This window comes from Eschscholzia californica, unplaced genomic scaffold (genome assembly GCF_041429995.1).
Source record: "Eschscholzia californica isolate CP2 unplaced genomic scaffold, dmEscCali1.0.p SCAF_3, whole genome shotgun sequence".
Lineage (NCBI taxonomy): Eukaryota > Viridiplantae > Streptophyta > Magnoliopsida > Ranunculales > Papaveraceae > Eschscholzia > Eschscholzia californica.
Window position 1 is genome coordinate 12,716,802 of NW_028238420.1, and position 10,862 is coordinate 12,727,663.

General features: G+C 41.0%; 1 pseudogene; it reads right to left on the reverse strand.

The window, feature by feature from the left end:
• Window positions 1-4,407: 4,407 nt before the first annotated feature.
• LOC147548493 (uncharacterized) lies at window positions 4,408-9,046 on the reverse strand (annotated as a pseudogene).
• Window positions 9,047-10,862: the final 1,816 nt, after the last annotated feature.

The following is a 10,862-nucleotide window of genomic DNA, read 5'->3' on the forward strand; positions in this document are numbered from 1 at the left end:
TTCCAGCAACTCTTGCCTTCTCAGCTTTCGATAGGTTCATCTCCTCTTCAATAAATACTCAGCTCCCTCTTGCTCCTGTCATTCATAATGATAAGAGTCTTTTAGGTATCACATACCTCGAGGAATGTGTATTTAATTGAATAACTTTTAATAATTTTTACCTTGACCGGAACTCCCAGCTCCGCTCTTTCTGTCTTCCAGGAATTTTGGACAGTTTCTTTTCCAATGGCCCGTGCCATCGCAATAGAAACACTTGGAATCAGAATGGGTACTTTTGTTCATGGCAACTTCTTTACCTTTCACTTTACCCGTTTTCTTTCTTTTGAATTTCTGCTTCCCGTTCTTCTTAAATCCCCTTTCTTTATGAACCATTAGAACTTCTTTCTTAGGTTCAGCTATTACAATGTTCTCTTCGGCTGTTTGGAGCATAGCGTGTAGTTCTTCTAGAGATTTGTCCCAGCCATTCATATTATAGTGCATTCTAAATTGATTAAACCCACTATGAAGTGAATGCAAAATAATATCAGTGGCAAAATCTCGGCCATTGTCGACTCCCAGTCGATTTAGTTTTTCAAAAAGACTAATCATTTTGAAAACGTGTGGCCCTACAGGCTTTCCCTTTTCAAGACGCATATCGAATATCGTCCTTGAAATCTCATACCTCTCCATTCTTGACCTTCTTTTGGAACAAATTCCTAAGTTGTCGAATCATGGTGTAGGCATCCATTTCTATGAACTTATCCTGAAGATTAGGTTCCATGGTTGCCAACATGAGGCATGTTATGGGTTCGGACCTCTTCCGAATGTTCCTTTCTTGCTCCCTTTCTTGTTAAGTCGAATCTTCATTGAGAACAGGAATAGGTGTGTCTAACACGTTTGCCTTATGTTCGGATCTTAGGACAAGTCCTAGATTCCTTTCCCATACCATAAAGTTGTCACCATTCAACTTTTCTTTTTCCAGAAGCCAGCGTATGCTGCTTGAGTCTTTTGTTGTCATAATTAAACTACATGTAAGAAACGCGAAAGTGATTAAACTTGTTATCCTGGCAATTTTCTTAATTTGCCTATATTATTCTACTTTTGTTGTCCCCTTAGAATAATATAATTCCAAGATCCCATTCCTTCGAAATTAAGCGTACTTTGGCACTGCCCTTAATTCGTCGTCCTGGGTGAGTAACTCCTTACTGATCATATCTCATATGACTCTTGGTTAACGATTTAAACATTAAATCGTCCTTTAGCCTCGAAGTCCAAAACCCTTTTGCTGACTCGTTTGAGAATAACCATTTAGACATGTAGACCTCTTCATAGATCTACCCGTATTGTCCCGAGGTAAAAGATGGCACCCTGTTTTGGCATGACCCACCATCTATGAACAAGGGCTCAACAGGTGTCTTAATCTGGGTAGGCTTTACTCAAAATTCTTTTTGGGACTTATTACGTAATTTATCAAGTTGCGTTACTGTGAACTCTTGCATAACCATTCATGATTTATTACGTAAAAGTTTATGTGGGTTTGCGTAATGATTTGTTAAATCTTAGTATTACCCCTTAAAAGATCCCATCTTTTAAGTTTATTTCTTGTTCGCCTATGGTTCGATTGGATCCATATCCAAGAACCTCTATTGACTACTCCCACTTGAACCATGATCTCATCATTCAGTTCGTCAATAGATTCTAAGACCCTATACTCTAGATATTATTCGGGCACAACTCCTTGCGCTTAGAACAAGAAACGATAATCCTATCTAAAGGTATACTATTCTACGCAATCACATACATCCATACATACAAAAATATGACAATCATAATAAATAAAGTATGTATCCTAGATTCGTTTCTAGGTTTTGCTATCGTATAGCTATTCGTGGGAATTTGTGACATCTCTATGTCTAATGTTTCTAAAGTTTCGTATTCTCAATACTCAAACTAGAAGCACATTATGTTTCTTCCTTAATTGTTTCCAAAATCAATATAAGGTAAAACTCCGTTCGGGTTCTCCTCTAACCCGGGTCTATTTCGGAAAAAAATTATGCTCGGAACCGGGAGAAAAGTCTGAAAAACTCCCTTTCAGATCATGGCCCAAAAAGCCCTTGAGTCTCACTCAAAAAGATCTGAGTCAACCCTGGTCAAAGTCCCTTGACTGGTCTCTGGTCAACTCTTGACTCAGCCTGGTCAAGGTCCGGTCCTAGAGACAGCACCTTCCTGCCGTGCTTTGTCTCTCGGGCAGACACGTCCTAGCCCAGCTAGACGCTTCTGTCCTAGGACAGACCATAGACATCTCGGGTGAGATGTCTAGGATGCGTCCTGGTCGCGTCCCAGACGCGTCCAGACCATCCGGTCGCCTTATATCCCTCTCGGATGCTTAATCCGAGAGCTGTTGGAACTCCCAGACGCGTCCCAGACGTGTCTGGTCTTGGGACAGCACATGTGCCATCTCGGATGTTCGGTCCGAGATGCACCCGTGCTCCACAGTCGCGTCCCAGACGCTTCTGTGATCAGACGGCGAGGCCATCCTATCTGGGATGCCTTCTGGACGCGTCCAGACGCGTCCTAGACGCTTCTGGATGTTCCGGTCGCATCCGAGTTGCGTCCGGAAGCTTCCAGTCGCATCTGAGATGCTTCTGGTTGCTCCAGACGCATCCTGGATGCATCCGGACACTCGTCCAGTGTCTCGGTCCTAGACCGAGACTCTAAATAGGTTCCCTCGAGCGCGTCCCAGACGCGTCAGGGATATCCGAGACGCTCCTGTCTCGGAATCCTATTCCGTCTCGGACTGGGATGTCCCAGACGCGTCCCACGCGCTGGGACGTCCGAGACCCGAGAGTCTCGGACTCCTAGTCCGTGTTGGACTGGGATATCCCAGACGCGTCCTAGACGCTCTGGGATGTCCGAGACCCGAGAGTCTCGGACTCCTAGTCCAGCTCGGACTAGGATTCCCGGTCCTTCACGGACTGGGATTTCCAGTCCGTGTCCCTGTCTGTCTCGGACTGTCTGTCCGAGACATGCTGGTCCGGCCCGGACGCGTCCTGGCCAGTCCGGCCAGTAGGGTTTCCAAACTTTTTGGAAATCCAACCGTTCCAACTGATTTTTCTTTTGTTTTTCTTTGTTCCAGCTGCTGTTAGGTACTGTTTTTGATCAATTCATCAACCAATCTTCATGGTTTTGATGATTTTTATCAAAATTCTAATACCCTAAAGCTTGTTTATGAAAACTCTTTTCATAAAACTATGTTTCTAGTGTTTCTAGGTCATGAATCTCATCCAAAACCCTAATTTGATCTCATCAAACTTATGTTTAAATCTCTATTCAAACATTAAAACACTAATATCTAGTTGTTCAAGTATGAATCTAATTCGTCTAGTCAAAGATAGTTCATGCAAACGGCTCGTGATGCCACTGAAGGGGAATAACCTAGTGTATCTCATACACCTAATTGACTAGTGTTGGTAGCGGAATCTCAAACATCATATGTTTAACACTATTTCCAGGATCTATACATGAACATACCAATGAACTAGATTGGAAAGATGATTACCTCTTAATCGCTTTCCCACGAACTAAATTCCGATCAGTATTCGGAAGATAAGAGCTCCAAGTGTAGCTCCTCTACTTGAGACACCGAATAATGACTTGAACTCCCTCCTTTCAGTCAGCTAGGACCTTCTTGAAGGTTGAGATGAAGAACTCCTTCTTCTTGACTAGATACTTGAGAAAACTCCTTTTCTAGCTCTCTCTCTCTCTGAGATGTATATTCTGAAACTCTTTCAGTTAACCCTCAGACTCTTGAGAATTCAATCTCTGAATTTCCTCTCTCTTTAGGTTGTATAATTAGGTATATATAGAAATCCCTAGAAGAGGTATTAGACTCAGACTAGGATTCCATAAACCTAATTATTAGGCAACACCCAAACTACCCTCCATTGGGTCTCTTTAAGTGGCCGGCCAACATAGCCCTTTATGGGCTTCCTTGGCCGGCCCACTTAGGGCCTAGCCGGCCATCACATGGCCGGCCCTATTGCCTGGCCCGGCCATCACATGGTCGGCCTTCCTAAAGCCATTCCGGGCCTCCCTTTTGGGCCCGGACATGTTTATCTCTTCGGACTTCTCCGAATCTTTCAGGACTTACGAATAACGGATCCAATCCACTTATTTGCCATTATCCATCTAGTCAATTCTCTCCGTTCAAATCATTACTTTGTTGTGTAACCTTTGTAGGATCCGGTCTATGTTAGCCGCGAATCAACTCTTGATTCGACGATCGTAGTTGGCTTCTAGCTAAGCATTACGACCCCTAATTGGACCGGACTAATGATCTTCCGAATAAGCTCATTAAGATCCTAATAGCCAAATTGCACGCATTGCATCCTTGGTCGAAGGACACTCCTTCGGAAGGATACCATTCCTTCAGACTTTAGGCATCATATCCTTCAATGCAAACGTTCCAAAGGGACATGTAAAAGTAGTCTTTTCTTGATCTCGCTCATCAATCTCAATCTGGTTGTACCCCGAATATCCATCTAGAAAGCAGTAATAAGGATGACCGGCAAGTTTCTCAAGGATCTGGTCGATGAACGGTAAGGGGAAATGGTCCTTCCTCGTCATCGAATTCAACTTCCGATAGTCGATACACACTCTCCATCCCGTGACTTTCCTAGTCGGGATTAGTTCATTGGCCTCGTTTTCGACTACGGTAATTCCAGACTTTTTAGGCGCAACTTGAGTCGGACTCACCCATTTGCTATCAGAGATGGGATAGATGATCCCGACCTCTAATAGCTTGAGGACTTCTGCCTTCACAACCTCTTTCATGTGGGGGTTCAACCTTCGTTGACCCTCACGTGAAGGTTTGGCATCATCCTCAAGATGGATTCTATGGGTACACACAGTGGGGCTAATCCCGTTTAGGTCGGCAATAGTCCAACCTAGGGCCCCTTTGTGGTCTCTTAAGACCTCCAATAGACTACATTCTTGTGAATTGGTTAGTTGTGATGAGATAATAACCGGAAATGATGGCTCTTGGCCCAAATATGAATATTTCAATTCACTCGGTAAGGGCTTCAAATCAAGTTTCGGAAACTCTATTGAAGACGGTTGTGGTTTAGGCTCATTGATTGGAAGTGACTCAAATCTAACCTTCCACATCTCCGTGTCCAATAAAGGTGCCAAATCCATGAGAGAGTTCATTTCCGATATAGTTATCTCATCATCAAACGTAAAGCAATTCATAAGACTAGTCTCTAATGGATCTTGGGTACCTAAAACAAGGCCTCCCTGAACAAAAGACTCAATCATGTGCAACTCCTGAACATCAGACTCATCATAATCAACATCAAACTCATCATAATCAGAAATAGGATGCTTGCAAGAATTGAAAATGTTAACCATAAGAGTCATATTACCAAATGAGAGTTTCATAGCACCACTCCTACAATCAATTAAAGCCCGTGATGTAGCAAGGAAAGGTCTACCTAAAATGACTGGAATTTGAGATTCACCATTCATCACTGGTTTTGTGTCCAAGATAAAGAAGTCTACTGGAAAATAGAACTTATCTACTTGGACCAAAACATCCTCAACCACCCCTTTCGGCATCTTAATCGAGCGATCGGCAAGTTGTAAAACTACTTTGGTGGGTTTTATTTCACCTAAGCCCAATTGCTCATAAACCGAATAAGGTAGAAGATTAACACTTGCACCTAAATCAAGGAGTGCCTGCTTAATGTGAGTCGCCCCTATAGTGCATGAAATGGTGGGGGATCCAGGGTCCTTATATTTAGGTGGGAGGTTCTCCTTAATGATGGCACTCACATTCTTAGCCAAGAAAGCTCTAGACTTCACATGATGTTTCCTCTTCAGAGTGCAAAGATCCTTCAAGAATTTTGAATAAGTAGGAATTTGCTTAATTGCATCCAAGAGAGGAATGTTGATCTTAACTTTCTTTAAAGATCTCAAGGATATCACTATTATCTCTCATTGGTTGAGTAGAGACCAATCTCTCAGGGAAAGGCACACTAGGCTTAGGAATGTGGTTAGGCCTTGAGGTTTTGTCGGATGCTTTGTTGTGACCACTACTACCCTCAGATTGGTTAGGCTCCTCAGGTTCAATAACCCTCATAGGATCATCTTGTCTAATCGTTTTGCCATTTCTGAGAGTAGTAACTGCCTTAACATGTGCAACCCTAGGGTCAGATGTATTACTCTCACCGTTTCCCCTAGGGTTTTCTTGAGTTTGACAAGGTAGTTTGCCTTTCTCATCCACACTTAACCTTGCCTCAATTCTAACCATACTCTCTCGAAGGCCTTGCAACATTTGCTCATGATTCTGAATCATTACATGGATTGGATCCTCAAGGTTCCTCCGTGGAGGTGGCACATAAGCATTGCTTGATGAGGGACCTTGATGATTATGCACATCATTTGCAGTAGGACCATTCTTCCAACTCAAGTTGGGATGGTTCTTCCAACCCGGGTTATAAGTGTCAGAATAAGGCGAGCTAAATGGCCTTTTGTAGTTGTTCATGGCATTTGCTTGTTCATGGACCAACAAAGGACAATCTCTAGTGGAGTGGTCCATGCTATCACAAACATCACAAACAACTATACGAGCTTCCGGTGCTCTAACAACATTAACCTTTTGCACCTTTAAGGCCTCCACCTGTTTAGTCAAATTGGCTAACTTTGCATGCACATCATCACTTTCATTTAAAAGGTACATCCCTCCCCTTGAGCTCGTTTGAGCCTTGGATTTACTTCGATCATTTGTATCGGATATGTCCCAACTTTGGGCATTTTCCGCCAAGTGGTCGAAATAATCCCAAGCATCCTCGGGATCTTTACTCATAAATTCCCCATTACACATCATTTCTACAAGTTGTCTTTGGGTGGAGGATAGACCATCATAAAAGAAATTGATAACCCTCCACACCTCATAACCGTGATGTGGGCAAGAATTTATGAGCTCTTTAAATCTTTCCCAACACTCATAAAACGACTCATGCTCCTTTTGTGAAAAGTTCATGATGCTCCGTCTCAATGTGTTCGTTTTATGAGTGGGAAAAAATCTCTTAAGAAAGTGTGTGGTCATCTCTTTCCAACTCCCTATTGATCTAGGGCGTAGAGAATGAAGCCATTGCTTAGCTCTTTCCTTTAATGAAAAAGGAAATAGCTTAAGCTTAACGATGTCCTCAGGCACTCCATCGAGTCGGAGTGTCGAGCATACCTCGTCATATTCCTTCAGATGAAGGTAAGGGCTTTCAGACTCTAAGCCATGGAACTTAGGGAGTAAGTTAATGACACCATGCTTAATCTCAAAGTTGCCAACATGCATAGGAAGGACAATGCAAGATGGTTGACTAGTTCGGTCAGGTTGCAAGTAATCTCTCAAGCTCCTCATAGGAGGGTTCATCTCATGACCCTCACTACCATGTGTGCTCTCTTGGTCCTCCATAGTGTCCGACCGATGATTGTTGTGGTCAGACTCAGACGTGCTACCAAGCTCTATGTTCCTCTCTAAACGATTATGACTATTCCTAATCCAACTATTCATGCACAAAAAGAGAGAACAAAATGCACGCACAAACACACACAAGAGTCAGACAATATAAAAGATAGAACTTCGTTACCCCCATTTGTTGTTTGATTTTGAAGTCGGATTTCCACTTTTCTCCGAAATCCCCAAACTTCTTCCTTTCGATCTTTTTTTGTTATTTTTGTTTTTCTGAAAAACACAAAGCAAACAAAACTAATTAGAATCTAGGATAAAAGAAAAATAATACTTATATCTAAGCTACACGTCGCTATCCCTGGCAGCGGCGCCAAAAACTTGATGAACCCGAAAAGGTTGCGAACCCAAGCGGAGGTATCAAGTAGTAATCCGGCAAAGCCGGGATCGATCCAAGGATAGGAATGTAGCATGGATATCGAATGGTCTTATTCGTCAGTTTAGATATCAAAGGCTTACTTAGACAAAAGCGGAAATAAACGAAGATAATGTGAGGTTTATAATCGAATAAGCAATAAGAAAATGAAGTAAGTAAAACAAACTAAAATATCAATGTAAGAGAGCGAGAGAGATTTGAGAGAAGAGTTCGGAGGAACAAGAGTCGGGAACAACAAGTGAGAGAAGTGTCGAGGTCTGGGAATCCGATGTGGTGAACCTACAACTATGTACGGTCTAATCGAATGGATTGATACAAACCTAGTCTCGATTCCTAAGGTGGATGTTCATAAGCACTACGTATGTCCGGAGATAATACTTAGTCAAATAAACTTCCTAAACGAATAAAACCGAATCATCTATCACATTGCCTAATTGATTAACTATGTGAAGTACTTGATAAGACACATGAAAAACGATTGAAACAAGTAATCGAAATAAGAGAACAAATATTTATTATCAAACACATTAAATTATCACAAACACAATCACAAATTCATCAAGATTTCATCCCTAGACCTCAACAAATTGATTAGCTACTCATGTTCAAGCAAATATCGAGATTCAAAGTTAGAGAAGAAACCACACACATGATTTTATAATTTGAAACACTAAGAATCACAAAATGAGTTGAAAAAAGTAACTTAACACAAATTAATATGCTTTTGGAGTAGTTGCATAAGATAAAGAACAAGTAAAAATGGAAGAACAAGAGAGAAAATGGAAGAAAATGGGGTTTGAAAGCTGCTGGAAATTCAATCTCTAATGTAGCCAAACAGACCCTTGAAGAAGAATGGTTTTCTTGCTAAGAAATCAAGCCAAACGCACCCTACTTCCCAGCCAAAACAGCCTTCTTCTTTCACCGAAACCGCCTCAAAAATCCTTTCAAAACCACGATTTCAAGTGCCTCCAAAATCACCCACTTTTATAACCACCAACCCAACCAAACTACCTACTGTTTATCTTTTCAACTCCACCCTTTATTCAATTACCAAACCACCTATTTGAATTTCCCAAATAGCCACTTCTTCCACCAAATCCAGCCTAACCCATCAACCCACTAAAACCTTCAATCTGCCCATACTAAAACCAGCAAAAAACCACCTCTCTTTCAAAACCCAAAACCCAAAACCCAAAACCGCCCCCCTTTCTTCTCCCTCTTCCAGCCTTTTTTAATAAAACCCTCTACTTGCACTTGGTGAAGATAAAAAAAACCCTAAGTGAGATTTTTTACTTTCCTTTTGTTCTTTCACAAAAAACCTAGTCAAATTTACTTGGTCCTCCTTTGACTTGGGCCAAATTCTCAAAGAGTGCTCTTAAAACTTATCTTTTCTCTTGTTTCTTGGGCTCTTGGGTCTTGGATGTTAGGCTTTGCTTCTCATTAGAAACCAAAGTGGGTGATTCATCATTCTCTACATCTTCTAACTTTTAGCAAAGACCGAAATATCCATCGACTTCTTATGATCACCATTTCTTCCATTTTTATCCGTTTTTCTTGTTCAACTCCATAGATCGTACCTAATCAAAAGAAGTTTATAACTAATCAAAATAAAAGTATAAAATAGACTAACTCATTTAAATTAAGTGACATAAATATGGTGAATTCACACCACATCAGTGACCCCACATTGTAAAATCGGGGGCGTAATAAACCACAACGGCGTTAGTCAAGAGGTATCTACCGCGCCCGTAGGGCGCGGTGGGAACCTAGTTATCATGTATTTCATGGTAAAAAAATTAAAATGAAATTGAAAGGGAAAACTAAAAATTGATCTATTAACCATAAAGATAATGATTTATTAATTCCGACTGAATGGAAAAAAAAAAACTTAAATATAATGTCTTAATGCTGAATCATCACAATAATACTTCTGGATATACGACATTTGTCGTAGTGAATGCCTTTTCATCTTCCCGCAACAATATACTCAATTTAGTAGCAGATGTGCACCTCTATAAAGCAACATACAATTGTCCATGGCTAAATACTGGAGTGCGAAGATCAACCCCCACAAATTTTACTGATTGACTTTGAGATTTGTTTATTGTCATTGCATACGCTAGCTTCACAGGAAATTGACGCCTTGTGAACTGGACGGCCGAATCGGAAGACGTAGGTGATAGAGAAATCCTTGGAATAAATACTAAGTTTACGACTTTATCTCCATTCAAAATTCTACATTCAAGTACCCGAGACGCACATCTGATAACCATCAATCTTGTGCCATTACACATCCCATCTTTTGGAGAAAGATTTCGTAACAATATAACAGGACAACCAACTTTCAATTCTAATTTGGACGGTGGAAATCCAGGTGGATTAAGAGAATTTAATAATTCAGAGGGATAGCGAGCAGCGTTAGTGTAATCGTTTGCTTCAGCTTCATCCATTTTGTCGGCAGCAAAATAAGTAACTGTTTCCCCAGGAGATATATTTAATGTCAAAATATTGATTTCACTAACATCGTCATTACGTGCGGATAGAATGATTCTTGCCGTCAGATATTCAAAAGAACTTGTTTCCACCACATGTAATCCTGGATAAGTCGAAGAAATCAAAGAATGTAAATTATTGCATCTGTTGATAGAAGACGGCAAGTTAACTCTTTCGGCTGTACTTGATCCAACCTTCGGAAAATATAAAAGATGATGAGTAAAAGGATATATAGTTGAAAAAGAATATGAAATTAAATATAATGCTTTATGTTACCTAAAGAAAATAAAAATCACCTCGAGTAAAAAATTTGAAAAATGGAGGTTTGCAGATTCTTCGAGACATAACCGCATGTTTTGATCAAGAGTGAGGACATTAATAAAGTCCCAAATAGATGACCGCCTAAGCGACGCACCTACGATCTGCTCCTTAACTCCTTTTGGTATCACAGGTAAAATTTGTCAAAAATCTCCCCCCATGACGACTGTT